Raw genomic sequence first — 15,997 nt, forward strand, 5'->3', positions numbered from 1 at the left:
CTTTTTACAGGCAGCCGCAAAACAAAGAAACCCAATAGAATCCATTGTTTGAAAAGGCCATCAAACACCCAATATGTCACAACCATGGAGCACACACAGAGTGCTGGAGGAACTCAGCAGGCCAGGCAACGTCAATGGAAAGAGTACAGTCAACTGTACCCTTTCCCATAGCTGCTGCCTGGCCTGCTGAGTTCCTCCAGCATGTTATGTGTTGTGCTTGGGTTTCCAGCATCTACAGATTCTCTTTTGTTTGTGATTGCATCACAGCCATGGACCTTGCTGCAGGGTCTACGCGCCCCTGCAGGCAGATTCCGCAAGTGCACGTCAGCTAACTACTGTTTCGTTATGGCAGCATTTAACTCCCTTCTTTTTGTTGTAGCGGTTGTTGAGACTGGAGGAAAGCACGGCAATGTTATGCTGCCTGCCTGCATTTGGCTTTGCCTGCGAAACTGTCGAGTCCACTGACACTGAGGGCTAGTGGTATTCATTTTACATTTAGATATTCCTTTCAGCCGCAGTGCTGGCATCTGGTTTTCCATTTGAGAGTTTTAGTTAACAGTCCTGTTTGCCCTAGCAGTTATTGTTTTGCTTTCCCTTAAGGTCCTATTTGCATTAAAGTCTGTGAACTATCGACCTGCTTCAGTCAGTCTGTCTGTCTGTCTGTCTGTCTGTCTCTCTCTCTCTCTCTCTCTATCTCTCTATCTCTCTCTCTCCCCTCTCTCTCTCTCTCTCTCCCTCTCCCTCTCCCTCTCCCTCTCCTTCTCCCTCTCCCTCTCCCTCTCCCTCCCTCCCTCCCCATTTGGACCATATCCGAACACCGTGACACAAAATGCAGAAAAGAAACAAATCATGCAAACAATAAAAGCAAGCAAATAACATTCAGGACTACAGTTCACGAAAGTGAGTTCACAGCCACAAAGCCTGTCATCTCACTGCAGCTGATCCAGGGGCCTGTTAGTTGCAGGCCACAGCCTCAGTTCAGCGCAGAGATGAGTAAACCTCACGGAGCAGTGAGCTGATTCCTGCCCGTCCCTCGACTCCAGCCCCGACACTCTGACCTTTTCAATCTTGCCCAGCACTTAAATCAATCAAACCTCGGCTTGTTCCTTGCTCTCAGGCCGAGGCCTGCCCACCTTGATTCTGCCTCACCTCTGTTCCGTCTCTTCGAATTGCCTCCATTTTTGCTCCAGCAGCCAGAACATTGGTTCATTCCCTGCTCCTGGACCCAGGCCTGGGCTCTGCCGCCCCGCTGTAATCGTCCTGCACCTTCAAGACATTAGTTCAAACCACAGAAATGGCAGGTTATACAGACCATTCAAAAGCTCCACTCTGAAAGGAAAGTTACAGGCTATTGATTACAATGATCATTTTCCAGAAAAAGTGTGATTGATAACGTAATTAATATTTGTTTCTGCAAGTCGTTGCAGTGCTTCACCAGGTCCATCTTAAATCATACCCTTAATAAGTCACAGCATCATGGAATAACACAGTATTAAACAGTCCCTTGGGCCCAATTCATCCACGGTACCCACCTAAACAAGTCCCGTTCACCTATACAACCAGCAGGCACCATGGTAGTAGGGGAAGTCAAAGTTTGGGGTTCAATTCGGCACCACCCGCAAGGAGTCTTTGCACGTCCTCCCCGTGAAATGCTTGGGCTTTCCCCTGGAGTTCTGATCTCCTCCCAAATCCCAGGTAGGGTTATTGGTCATTGTAAATTGTCTTGTGATTAGATTAGGGTTAAATCAGGTTTGAAGGGCAGGAAAAGCCTACTCCATGCTGTGCTGCTAAATTAAATAAATAAATGTATTTGGCCTGTATCGGTCTAAACCTTCCTATCAATATATTTAACCAAATGTCTTTTGGAGGTTGTTATTGTGTCTGCCTCAAGCACTTCCTCTGGTAGCTCAGTCCGTGAACATCATTCCCGATCTCAGACCTTCTGGTCCTTTGCTTTCAAATTTTGGCAGTCACCTAGACAACATTACCATTTCTTAAAGTAATAAAACTTCAACAAAAATCTATAGATTGTTACATACCCCGTAACTGGGTTGCCAAACCAGCAGAAATGGATCACTCAGTTGGAGTCTGGATTACTAGAACTAAGAAAGTTTTATTAAAGAAACAAGCAACACAGTAATCGAAAGGATAATAAATGCAACAGTTCAGCAATGATAAACACACATGTGCACAGAACTAAGATAACAGGATCAATCAAGCTCTATCATTGTCTAGGGGTAAATGACCAAATTTCAAAGTGACACAAAAGTTCAGTCCAATTTAGTTCAGTTCGCAGTAATCGTTGCCATGGCGATGGACAACGTGGGGGGAGGGAGAGAGAGATCGAGAACGACTGATCATTCAGAAACGGCTTCCACTCACAGACCGGCGATATTGCTCACAAGCAACTTTCGAGTGGGTCCTTTGTGATGTCACCTGAGGTCACCGACTGTGACCCCTCCTCCAGATGCGGTCGATCCTCTGCAGTGAACCCGGCCCCCAAGCAAGGGCGGACATACACCGGGTTCCCGCTGATCGTACCTTTCCACCCTGTGTGTTTAAGGTCCGGTACTTCCCACCGACTCGTGAGAGGCGCACCGCTTCCAGGGTCTCGTTACCTTGGGTGTCGTGTGTCGCCTTAGCGAACCTGTCCCTTTTTATCCCCCTGCTGGGGCATCGCCTGTCCATCACTTCAAACAGTTCAAGGTTCAAAGGGGAAGCCGCTCCAGACAGCTCTCTCTCCCGTCCCTTCATTACACATCTCCAGATGCTGCTCCATTGTTCCTTATCTCTCTTTCCCCTGAGGACAGGTGGCAGACCAACTGCTGATGTCACTGATGCTAACCCAGGCCAGCACACATCTTAATTTTATGTGTATTCTCGTCACAAGATGCACAGCGGAGGTCATCCTAATTGGCAGGATCACAGCTCAAAGTAAATTTTATTATCAAAGCACATATAATATTAATTTTCTTGTGGGCATAGTCAGCAAATCTGTAGAATGGCGATAACATCTTGGACCTGGTGGTCTGAGTCCTGAGGCCCTTGTACCTGTTTCCTGAAGACAGCAGTGCGAAGAGAGCATGACCTCGTGGGGGGCGGGGGGGCCTCTGATGATGGATGCTGCTTTCCTATGACAATGTTTCGGTAGATGAGCTCAGTGGTTGGGAGGGCTTTACCCATGCTGTACTGGGCTGAATCCACTACCTTCTGGAAACACCAATGCCCAAGGATAGACAATAAGGTGGTGGATACAGACCAATCCATCACAGGCAAAGCCATCCTCTTCATTGGGCACATCTACAAAGACTACTGCCACAAGAAAGCAGCGTCCATCATCAAGGACCACCACCGTTCAGACCATGCTTTCTCCTCACTGCTACCATTTGGTACGAGGTACAAGCGCCTGATTTCCCACATCACCAGGTTCAAGAAAAGTTATTATCCTACAACCATCCATGCCCCTGAACTGCTGTGGACATAAATATATTCTACTGTATTTCCTTATTTTCATATAGATGCCTCCAAGAAAGTGAAACCCAAGATAGTGTATGGAGACATGTACAGACTTTAATAATAAATTTACTTTGAATTTTGACTTTGGCAGAAGCAAAGCTGTTCTCTGGAAGGTTCAACCCCAATCTGGGCAATAACGTATCACTGATTATTAGTGCATTCAGTCCTTGCACCACTTTCCCAGACGGACTGACAAGGCACAATGGTTCCCTTGCTTACCAAGTTCGTCCTTCCAAACCCTGTGAGTCCATCTTCACTCTGTTGAACCCTGCTTCCTGTCACGTGTCTGCAGCAACAGAAAAGGAGAAACACTGAATGACTTGGATCCTAAAAAGAAAGGAAGAACGAGTTTAGAGGCTGAGACTAAGGTCAGACTCAAGAAAGGCCCAGTTTGATCTTGACTTGGAACGGACTGCAAAGTTCTCGTTGCATCGGTAAACATGCTCCATTTCTTCAGCACAGGAACAAGTGGATGTTTGTGTTCACATTACACAATAAATACTCTGAATGCACCTCTGGGGTGGTCTGTACTTGTCAAGCAGAGCAGCACGCTGACACAGCCAAACAACAAGTGATTGGATCTGGCTTACAGTGTGAATACATTCAAACACTTGGCATTCCAAGCAATGTACTGCAGTGTTGCGTGCCTTAATTAATTTGATGCCCCCGTGATCTAAATTGTTTCTGCTCCAAATATGCTTCATATACTGTAAATCTGGCTAAAGTCTGAAGCAAAACAAGCCTAAAATTGACAACGGTAATCTTGTAACATGGGATATCATTGAACATTGAACCTGTACCAACCTCTCAGAAGAGATACGCAATTAATTCCATGAATAGCATAGAGAAATAAATGCAACTGAAATATTTTTGAAATAAAATAATGTGTGATAGCTTAAACTTAAAGTGTATTTTGAAATTTGTTATCATCCAAGAATCCTTTCAAGTCTGGAGTTTATTAAAATAGCTGCATTAGTGTTTGCGATGAGATGGGAGTATAATATTCTGCCAAAATCGCCACTCATTATTGACCATATTCAAAGTATGGTCTGCACATCTGACCTATCTGACTTGTATAAGCATTAACTGTGCATTTTCTTTCTGACTAGCTCACTCCAAATGCTGTGGGAACTCAGCAGATCAGGCAGTTTCCATTAAGATAGCGCGTATTCGTGCAGCAGCCTCTCAGGGGCCAGACAAAGGTACTTTTTTTCCTTGTTAAGTGTGCTTTTATGCATAGAAAGACTAGTCTTGTCTTCAATAACTACGTGTACAGTAGGTCCACAGCATCAGTGAGCTGCTCATTGTTCGGAGTAGCCGGCCAGGGTGTCGTAAGAGCCAGCCGGCATTTCAGAGAGAGCCGAGTTGGGCCGTTGTGCCTGGGGACTCAACTCAGGCCGTTGGGCCTGGGATTCAAGTCGAGCCCTCAGGCCTGGGGATTCAAGTCAGGCCGTTGGGCCGCAGGAGAAACCGGATTGGGTCCGGAGGAGCTGATCTGAGTGCAGACCCATGCTGCTGCTTGCTACTCACTATTTGGAGGCACTGGAGTTGGTGCCTTTGAGTTGGCACAAAGGCAGCATGCAGTGAATCCATGAGTGACTGTCTCGGACGTTTCTTTTGTGATCACAGGACCCTGTTGAACATAGACTGCCGCAGGCCTTTTTCCCTTATTTGATGGCGAGACAGCAGTATCACCTCGGACGTAGTGAGGACTAAGCCTCAAGCCTCAGCCTAGTACCCAAAATCAGTTGTGGGTGGCCTTTCTTGTCGATGCTGCCCTCCAGTGTTAGATCAGTGGAATTACGGGCTGGACTGATGTGAACCATCAAATTGTGCGACTTGTCACTCAGAGTCTTGGACAAAAAATGTGGTTTCTTACATGACCATGTTCTTTTTTTTCCTTTCTCATTATTTTGAATGCATGTGTATGCTTTTGCACCTTGCCCCCAGAGGAACAATTTCTCATTTGTATGTATCTATGGATATGGTCTGAATGACAATTAAACTTGATTTGAATTTTTTTTGATTTGAGCATCTTTGGAGAGGAATAAGGAATCAATGTTTCAAGCTGAGACCCTTCATCAGGATTATAAAGGAAGGGGAAAGAAGCCAGCATAAGAAGGTTGGGGAGGGGAAGAAGTACAAGGTAGCAAGTGATAGGTGAGATCAGGTAAGGCCAAAGGTAGCTGGGTGGGGCAGGGTGAAAGAAGTGAGAAGCTGGGAGGTGATAGGTGTAAGTGGTAGAAATTTGAAGAAGGACGCGTCTGATTGGACTCCTTCCCCTCTTATTGTGGCTTCTTCGCCTCTCCTTTCCAATACTGATGAAGGGACTCAGCCCGAAACATTGACTCTTCATTCCTCTTCATAGATGCTGCCTGATTTGATGAACTCCTCCAGCATTTTGTGTGAGTTACTCTGGATTTCCAGCATCTGCAGGATGTCTTGTGTTTATGATTTTCTTTTGGACGTGTTTGAGAGTCTTTGTGGATCAGACTCAAAGGGCTGAGTGGCCTAGTTCTCCTCCTATGACTTATGTCTGAAGTGCTTTCCTCTTTTCCACTCAGCTGTGCTTTGAATATTCACTGAATTCTTTCTTTTTGCAGGAAGCCAGTCATTTTCTGCCCCTAGTTCAGACTGCCTTTAACCTTCCCAGTCACAACTTTGTAGATAAATAATATTAGTTTTTACCCATAGATTGAACAAAGATATGACTGGGGAGTTTATATCCTGTCTGATTTAGGCAGCAGGGTTATCAGAAGTGAAGTAACAGGAAGCAATACCGCGCTGAAGATTTCTTGACACTGTGATTGGACAAGAAATCAATGACCACATGATGGGGTAGGAACACTGGAGGAAGAAGATATGACCAACTGTGTCAACGGCTGCAAGCATAGGCTGACATTTGTGGGTTTATAAGGATCATTTCAATGCCGTTACGTAAGGGATCTGATTGCCTGGATACAAATGTGTAATTCTGGGAAAGATATCACAAAGTCATAAAATCATACAGGATTACCAGCAGCGAATCAGGACCTTTGGCCCATCCAGTCCATGATGGCCTAGCTGCTCTTGGACTAATCCACCAAAGACCTCCCACTTTTAAGTGGAGGTGGAGGTTGTACCTATCCAACCTCCACTTAAAAGTTATAATTTAACCCACATGCTCTACTTCGGCTGGCAGCTCATTCCACGCTCATAGTGCCCTCTGAGTGAAGATGTTCCCCCCTCAGATTCCCCTTAAGTATTTCACCTTTCACCCTAAACCTATGACCTCCAGTTCTAGTCCCACCCAACCTGAGGGGAAAAAGCCTGCACGTAATCCCCTCATAATTTACTCTCACTCTGTAAGGTCTCCCCTCATTCTTCTGCTAGCTTTGCTTATCATATGCATATGGAAACATACAGTGATATGTGTCCTTTGTAGGAATGGCCCACACAATCTGAGGATGTGCCAAAGACAGCGTACAAATGTCACCAAGTTTCCGGCAGCAACAGAGCATGCCCACAACTTACTTACCCTAATCCATATGGATAGAGAGATAGATAGACAGATACTTTACTAATCCCAAAGGAAACTACAGTAGCATTACAAGTGCACAGATACACATATATACAAATACTAGGAGAAGTAAGAAAGAATAAAAAATAATTTACCTTAAGCAGCCTAACAGGAGGGGGAGTCATCACTCCCCCGGTTATAGGTTGACTCATTATGGAGCCTAATGGCCGAGGGTAAGAATGACCTCACTAGCGTTCTTTGGAGCAGCGCAGTTTCTTCAATGCCTGGAATGTGGGAGGAAACTGAAGCACCTGGAGGAAACCCATGCGGTCATGGGGAGAACGTACAGACTCCTTACAGACAGCTGCCAGTACTGAACCCTGATCCCTTGAACTGTAAAACGTTACACTAACTGCAACATTACCTTGCCTCACCAGTTAACCTTTCCTTACACTCAGGTCTTCAAGTCCCAGCAACATCCTTGTAAATTTTCTCTGTACTCTTTCAAGCTTATTGATATCTTTCCTGTAGATAGATGACCAGATCAGCACTCAATACTCCAAATTAGGTCTCACCAACGTCCTGTACAACTTTGACAGGGCATTCCAACCCCTGAACTCCACGCCCTGCTTTATGAAGGCCAGTGAGTCAAAGCTCCTTTTATGAACCTGTTTACCCTTGGCACCACGTTCAAGGAGTTTTGCATTCAGGCTTGGGAAGTAATAGCATGTTCAAAGCCGATGGAGAGGGAAATGAGGTGGGAGAGAGAAGCGAAGTAGGAGAGAGGGCCACTAGTTTACAGAAATAGAGAGGCACAGTGGCAACTTTCTGAGGAGCAAGCAGATGACAGCAGACTTAAAGAAAGGCCCCTCGTAGCAATCTTTTAAAATTATCAGCTGAGGTGGGATCCAGGCAGCTGTTCGCCTGCAGTTTATTGGGAATAGAATCGAGGTCGGAGGAACTAGTTCTGTGGATGACCATGGAGAGACCATAAGATATAGGAGCAGGATTAGATAATTTGGCCCATTAAGTCTATTCTGCCATTCAACCATGGTTGTTTATTTTTCTTAGTCCCATTCTTCCGCCTTTTCCCCATAACCATTATTAGAGTGAGAGTAGGATAACTCAGGGATAAAGGGGGAAACGTGCTTGGGGTCGAGGAGGTTGGGGAGGCCCTTAATGAATACTTTGCTTCAGTGTTCACCAGTGAGAGGGGTCTTGACGAATTTGAGGACAGTATCAAACCGACTAATGTGCTGGGGCATGTCAAAGTTAAGAAAGAGGCAGTGTTGGAGTTTTTGAAAAGCATTAAGATAGATAAGTTCCCAGTGTTGAGTGGGATAGAACCCAGTTACTACGGGAAGTGAGGAAAGAGATTGCTGGGGGGTAGGGGGGGGTGGGTTGACAATGATCTTCTCATCCTCACTGGCCACAAGAATAGGACCAGAAGATTGGAGGATGACAAATGTATGTTTGTTTGGGAAAGGTGACAAGGGTATTTCTGGGAATTATAGACCACTGAGTGGTGGGCAACCTAATGGAAAGGATTGATATGCATTGGGAGAAGCATAGTCCTTTTAGGGACATTCAGCATTGCTTTATGAAGGGCAGGTCATGCCTCTCGAGGAAGTAACAAAAAAAATATATGAAGGTGGAGTGGTATACATGGATGAGGTATACAAGGTCAATCCTGAAGGCAGGGTTCAAGGTTAATGGCGGTATTCTTAGCAGTGTGGAGGAACAGAGGGATCTTGTGACCCAAGTCCAAGATTCCTCAAATTTGCCATGCAATTTGATATGCTAGTTAAGAAGGTGTATGGTGTGATGGTCTTCATTAGTCGGGGGATTGTGTTCAAGAGCCACAAGGCAATGTTGCAGCTTTAAAAACTCTGGTTAGACTACACTTGGAATATTGTGTTGATTTCTGGTCTCCTCATTATAGGAAATATGTGGAAACTTTAGAGAAGGTGCAGAGATTGACCAGGATGCTGCCTGGATTAAGAGCACGTCTTATGAGGGAAGTCTGAGTGAGCTAGGACTTTTCCCTTTGGAGTGAAGGAGGATGAGAGATGACTTGATAGAGGTGCAAGATGATAATGGGTATAGATAGAGTGGACAGCCAGTGCCTTTTTCCCAGTGTGGCAGTGCCTTTTTCCCAGTGTGGCAGAGGGCATAAGTTTAAGGTGATTGAAAAACAGTACAGTGGGGGATGACAGAGGTAGATTTTATACTCAGAGTGTGATGGATGCCGGGAGAATGGTAGTTGAGACTGATACAACAGGCAATTTAAGATACTCTTAGATAGGCACATGGATGAAAAAAAAAGGAGGGTTATGGGCTGTGTAGGAGAGAAGGATTAGAGAAGTCATGGATAAAGTTTATATAGGTCAGCACCACATAGTCACAGTCATAGTCATACTTTATTGATCCCGAGGGAAATTGGTTTTCGTTACAGTCGCACCGTAAATAATTAAGTAATAATAAAACCATAAATAATTAAATAGTAATATGTAAATTATGCCAGGAAATAAGTCCAGGACCAGCCTATTGGCTCAGGGTGTCTGACCCTCCAAGGGAGGAGTTGTAAAGTTTGATGGACACAGGCAGGAATGACTTCCTATGACGCTCTGTGTTGCATCTCAGTGGAATGAGTCTCTGGCTGAATGTACTCCTGTGCCCACCCAGTACATTATGTAGTGGATGGGAGACATTGTCCAAGATGGCATGCAACTTGGACAGCATCCTCTTTCAGACGCCACTGTCAGAGAGTCCATTGACATCATGCATCAAAGAGTTCATTCTGTATGTTCTAAACCTTAATCTTATAACCAATCAAGAACCTGTCAACCTCTGCCTTAAATCCACCCAAAGACCCTCAGTACATCCGCAGCCCTCCATGTAATGAATTCCAAAGATTCACCATCCCCTGGGGAGGGCTCAGAGGAGAGAAAGGTGAACATTCAAGGAATGGGCAAGGATCTTGAGAAAAAGTTTGGCAGTAGGCTGTGGCAGCGGGGCCTTACCAAAGTAGTCTCGGCCATCGTGACAAAGTAGCCTTTGAGTCCCTTACAGTCAATTGGAAATGAGGTTAGATAGCAGAGTTAATATGGTCTGTGCAGCAACGAAGTGTCTAGCTGGGATTATCCCTGGAAAAGAAATATAGTGAATGGTTGGGATCTTGGAAGTAGGATTAGCAGTGAACCAGGTGCCAGGTGTGAGTGTCCTGAGAAGGGAAGTGAGGCTGAAAGAGGGGAAGTGGACAAGGAGAGAGTAGTGCATGATCGTGCTCTGTGAAGACGATAATTTGTGATTTCCAGCATCTTTATATATATTATACACTTCTTTAACCCTCACCATCCAGTCATGTCCTCTTCTCATTACTGCTGTAGGAGGAAGTACAGAATGCTGGACCCAACACTCAGCATTTTAAAACAGCTTCTTCTCCTCCACCATCAGATTTCGGAACAGTCCATGTGGTGGCTTTCAGAACAGGGATAATTTACTTTCTTGTGATTCTTAAATGTATTTTATGAGAAGTGACCACACACTTAAGACAGGATGTTTCTCAAATATTCTTCAGGTGTAGGCGCTTTACTGGTGATAAATTATAATTAACAAGAACAAGAATCTACCCCAAATAGCTTACCCTTTCTTTGATTCAGCTTAACTTATTTATCGTAAATGGGGGGTGGGGAGGGAGTGCTAGCTGGCAGGTGATAGGTGTTCATTTCCCCCCCTTCCCTCAACCACCCACCCACCTTCCCCCTCATCTGACCTCACCTGTCATCTGCCAGCTTGTAACTCCCCCTCCTCCCCTCCTCCCCCTCCTCTCCCTCCTCTCCCTCCTCCCCCTCCTCCCCCTCCTCCCCCTCCTCCCTCTCCTCCCTCCACCTTCTAATTCCAGCTCCTTCACCCTTCATTTCCAGTCCTGATGAAGGGTCTCGCCCGGAAATGTCGAGTCTTATTCCTCTCCATTGATCCAGTGGCATTTAAAAGGCATTTAGACAGGTACACGAACCTGCAGGGATTGAATGGATCTGGATCATGTGCAGGCAGGTGGGTTTAGTTTTAATCTGGCATCATGTTCAGCATGGACATCGTGAGGCGAAGGGTCTGTTCCTGAGCTGAACTGTTCTATGCGTCACGTTCTTCATCAGACTTACCTCCAAATCTCATTGCATCTCCCTCATGTGCTTGCAAATCTGTCATTAGGTAAATCTACAAACAGCTGGATAACTCAAAAGGACAGGCAGCATCTGTGGAGGGAAATAGACAGTCCTCATTTTGGAACAAGATCCTTCCTCTGGAGTCTGACTATCCATTTCCTTCCACAGATGCTCACTGATGTAATAAGTTCGTCCGGCTGTTTGCTCAATGAGCCTGTGCCACCCAATTAAACCCACGTGACCAATTAATCTACCAACCACTATGTCTTTGGAATGTGGGAGGAAACTGGAGCACCCAAAGGAATTCCGAGAGGTCACAGGAAGGATGTAGAAACTCCTTACAGACATTGTCAAGAATTGAACCGGGGTCGCTGATACTGTAAAAGCTTTACATGTATCACTACACTACCGTACCTCCCCACGTATGCTTCCAGCATCTGCAGACTCATGTGTCTCCAAGTTATTCTCCCCAACTCCTCCTGTGGTAATATGCTTCACATTCTACCCACTGCCTGGGTAATAGCTCATCCTAAGTTGTCTTTTGGCCATATTGGAGGCAAGGTCCCACATGGGATGTTAGTCAAAAAGGCTCAGTCGTTGGCATTCAGGATGAGGTAGTAAATTGGATTAGACATTGGCTTTGTGGGAGAAGCCAGAGGGTGGTAGTAAATGGTTGCCTCTCTGACTGGAGGCCTGTGACTAGTGGAGTGCCACAGGGATCGGTGCTGGGTCTGTTGTTGTTTGTCATCTGTATCAATGATTAGGATGATAATGTGGTCGACTGGATCGGCAAATCTGTGGATGTCACCGAGATTGGTGGTGTAGTGGACAGTGGGGAAGGCTATCAGAGCTTGCAGCACGATCTGGACCGGCTGGAAAAATGATAGAAGGAATTTCATGCAAACAAGTGCAAGGTGTTGCACTTCAGTAGGACCAATCAGGGTAAGTCTTCCACAGTGAATGGTAGGGCACTGAGGAATATAAGTCCTTCATTCATTGAAAGAGGACCATTAAAAAAAACTTTTGGCATATTGGCCCTCATAAATCAAAGTACTGAGTACAGGAGATGGGTTACTACGTTGAAGTTGTATAAATTGTATAAGTTGGCGAGACCTTATTTTGGAGTACCTGCAGGAAAGTTGTAAGTAAGTTTGAAGGAGTGCAGAGAAAATTTACAAGATATTCCTAGGACTGGAGAACCTGAGTTATCAGGAAAGATTGAAAGGGTTAGGACTTTATACATTATTGTCGCCAAATAATTGGTACTAGGACGTACAATCATCACCACGATATTTGGTTCTGCGCTTCCCACTCCCTGGATTACAAATATTAAATATTAAAAATATTAAAAATAGTTAAAATTAGTAAATATTAAAATTTTAAATTATAAATCATAAATAGGAAATAGGAAAATGGGAAGTAAGGTAGTGCAAAAAAACCGAGAGGCAGGTCCAGATACTTGGAGGGTACGGCCCAGATCCGGGTCAGGATCCGTTCAGCAGTCTTATCACAGTTGGAAGGAAGCTGTTCCCAAATCTGGCTGTACGAGTCTTCAAGCTCCTGAGCCTTCTCCCGGAGGGAAGAGAGATGAAAAGTGTGTTGGCTGGGTGGGTCGTGTCCTTGATTATCCTGGCAGCACTGCTCCAACAGCGTGCAGTGTAAAATGAGTCCAAGGATGGAAGATTGGTTTGAGTGATGTGCTGTGTCGTGTTCACGATCTTCTGCAGCTTCTTTCGGTCTTGGTCAGGACAGCTTCCATACTAGGTTGTGATGCACCCTAGAAGAATGGTTTCTACAGTGCATCTATAAAAATTAGTGAGGGTTTTAGGCGACAGGCCAAATTTCTTTAGTTTTCTCAGGAATTAAAGGCGCTGGGTGGGCCTTCTTGGCAGTGAACTCTGCTTGGTTGGACCAAGTCAGGTCATTTGTGATATTGACCACGAAGAACTTAAAGCTTTTGACCTGTTCCACTTGCGCACCACCGATGTAAATTGGGTCGTGCGGTCCGCTACTCGTTCTGAAGTTACAACTAATTCCTTCGTTTTGCTGACATTGAGGGATAGGTTATTGTCTTCGCACCATGCCACCAGGTTCTTAATTTCCTCACTGTGCTCAAACTCATCATTACCCGAGATACGGCCTGCAATTGTGGTGTCATCAGCAAACTTATATATTGAGTTCGATGGAAACTTAGCTACACAATCACGGGTGTACAGTGAGTACAGCAGGGGGCTGAGTACACAGCCTTGTGGGGCACTGGTGCTCAGAGTGATTGTAGAGGAGAGCTTGTCCCCTATTTTTACAGCCTGGGTCCTGTCTGTGAGGAAGTTGAAGATCCAGCTGCAGATCTGAGTGCTAAGGCCTAGGTTCCGGAGCCTGGAGCTTAGGAATCAGTTTATTTGGAATGATGGTATTAAAGGCAGAGCTGTAGTCAATGAAAAGGAGCCTTACGTATGCGTCTTTATTCTCCAGGTGTTCTAAGGAGGAATGTAGCGCCAGAGAGATGGCATCTGTCGTTGACCTGTTGCTCCGGTAGGCGAATTGCAAAGCGTCGAGGTTGACCGGTATGCTGTGGTTGATGTGTGCCATAACCAATCTCTCGAAGCACTTCATAGCAATTGATGTCAGAGCCACAGGTCGATAGTCATTCAGACATGCCACCTTGCTCTTCTTCGGCACTGGGATTATCATTGCCTTTTTAAAACACGAGGGGATCTTAGACTGAAGCAAGGAGCAGTTGAAGATGTCAGCAAACACTCCAGCTAGCTCACTTGCACAGGCCCAGAGAACCCGTCCTGGGACGCCATCTGGGCCTGTCACCTTCCTTGGATTTATCTTCAGGAAGGCCCTTCTAACGTCCCCCTCAGTGATGATGAATATCAATGCCACCAGGTCCGGTTCATCCGGAGGGAGTGCGACGCTCCCCTTCTGTTTGAATCTTGTATAGAATACGTTAAGTTCGTCAGGAAGAGAAGCACCACAGTTATTGATATTTCCAGCCTTTTCTTTGCGCCCAGTGATCTCATTTAGACCCTTCCATAGTCTACTGGCATCCCTCTGGTTAGCCTGGGTTTCCAACTTGGCTCGATATTGCCTCTTGGCGCCCTTAATGGCTTTCCAGAGTTCACGCCTGGATTCCGTGTAGCGACTGGTATCCCTGGACCTAAAAGCTGCAGCTCTAGCCCTTAAAAGGGACTTGACCTCATAATTCATCCAAGGTTTCCGGTTAGGGAATACCCAGATCGTCTTGCAAGACACACAGTCCTCCGTGCATGTCCAAATTAAGTCCATGACAGCTGAGACATACTCATCGAGGTTAGCTGCCAAGTCCTTGAATACTAACCAGTCCACCGATTCAAAGCAGTCATACAGGACCTCATCCGTTTCCTCCATCCAACGCGACACTACTTTTGACACCGTGACCTCCCGCTTCAGTTTCTGTTTGTAAGCCAGGAGGAGGAATACGGCCTGATGGTCCAGTTTTCCGAAGTGAGGTCGTGGGGTGGAACGGTAGGCATCCTTGACTGCTGTGTAGCAGTGGTCAAGTATATTTGGGCCTCTAGTGGGGCAGGAGACATGTTGGTATAACTTTGGCAGCGCCTCTCTGAGGCTTGCCTAGTTAAAGTCCCCAGCTGTAATGTTATTTCTTGGAACATAGAAGGTTGAGGGGAGATTTGATAGACGTATACAAAATTATGAGGGGTATAGATAAGGTAAATGCAAGCAGGCTTTTTCCACTAAGGTTGGTTAGGACTACAAATGGAGGTCATGGGTTAAGGGTGAAAGATGAAAAGTTTAGGAGAACCATGAGGGGAACCTTCTCCACTCCTTCACTCATATGTTTGAGAGTGTGGAATGAGCTGCCAGCGCAGTGGTGCGTGTGAGCTCGATTTCAATATTTAAGAGACATTTGAATAGGTACATGGATGGTAGGGGTATGGAGGGCTATGGTCCAGGTGCAGGTTGGTGGGACTCGCAGTTTAAATGCTTTCGGCTTTGTTACCAGATGGGCCAGAGGGCCTGCTTCTATGCTGTACTTTTTTATGACGTGTTGATTCATGATTTACGACCCCTAATGCAGCCATGAGAACATGCTGAAGTCAATACATCCTGCAGAATGATTTAGAATTATTTTGTTCTTTGAAAGCCATCCTGTCTGCCACATGCTTTCGTCAATTAGCACATTGGCTGTTTGTGAATACCTGTTGTGTGTAGTTTTTCACTGATTATATTGTATTTCTTTTTTTTCTACTGTGGAGGCCTGCAAGAAAATGAATCTCAAAGTATTATTATGGTGACATATACATTTGTTTTGAACTTTAAACATTCACCCTTATCACCCGTCGCCCTGCAAATCCAACCTACTTTGCTCCTATATTTTTAAATACCAGATTTGTTTAAAGCTTCATCTCACGATATACTCGTGTTATTAGTTGCGGGTAATGTTACACCCTCCTCACGTTAGTCTGTGGGAACTTGAAAGAACCTAGTGCTTGATCTCTCGGCCCTTGGTACGTAGGATCATTCGTTAAATTTAAACGGATTCATTACCTTTCAGCAGAAAGGAACAATAAGCAGGTTTCATCACTGCTAATTTCAGAGGATTAGTAATTTATTTGCAGCTATGCAAATCCTTTAATAGACTAATCAGGGAATTAAGACCCAGTACAAAGGAAGTCCCTGAATGGTAAAAGAAACATTTTCTCTTCAGATGCCAATGTCTCCAGGACACAGATAATTCCTCTTCAAAGGTAGATTCTTCAGATAAACAAATAAAATTAAAAGCTTCACTCAAAAAGTCAGTGTTGAAGGATGG

This window comes from Mobula birostris, chromosome 2 (assembly GCF_030028105.1).
Source record: "Mobula birostris isolate sMobBir1 chromosome 2, sMobBir1.hap1, whole genome shotgun sequence".
Lineage (NCBI taxonomy): Eukaryota > Metazoa > Chordata > Chondrichthyes > Myliobatiformes > Myliobatidae > Mobula > Mobula birostris.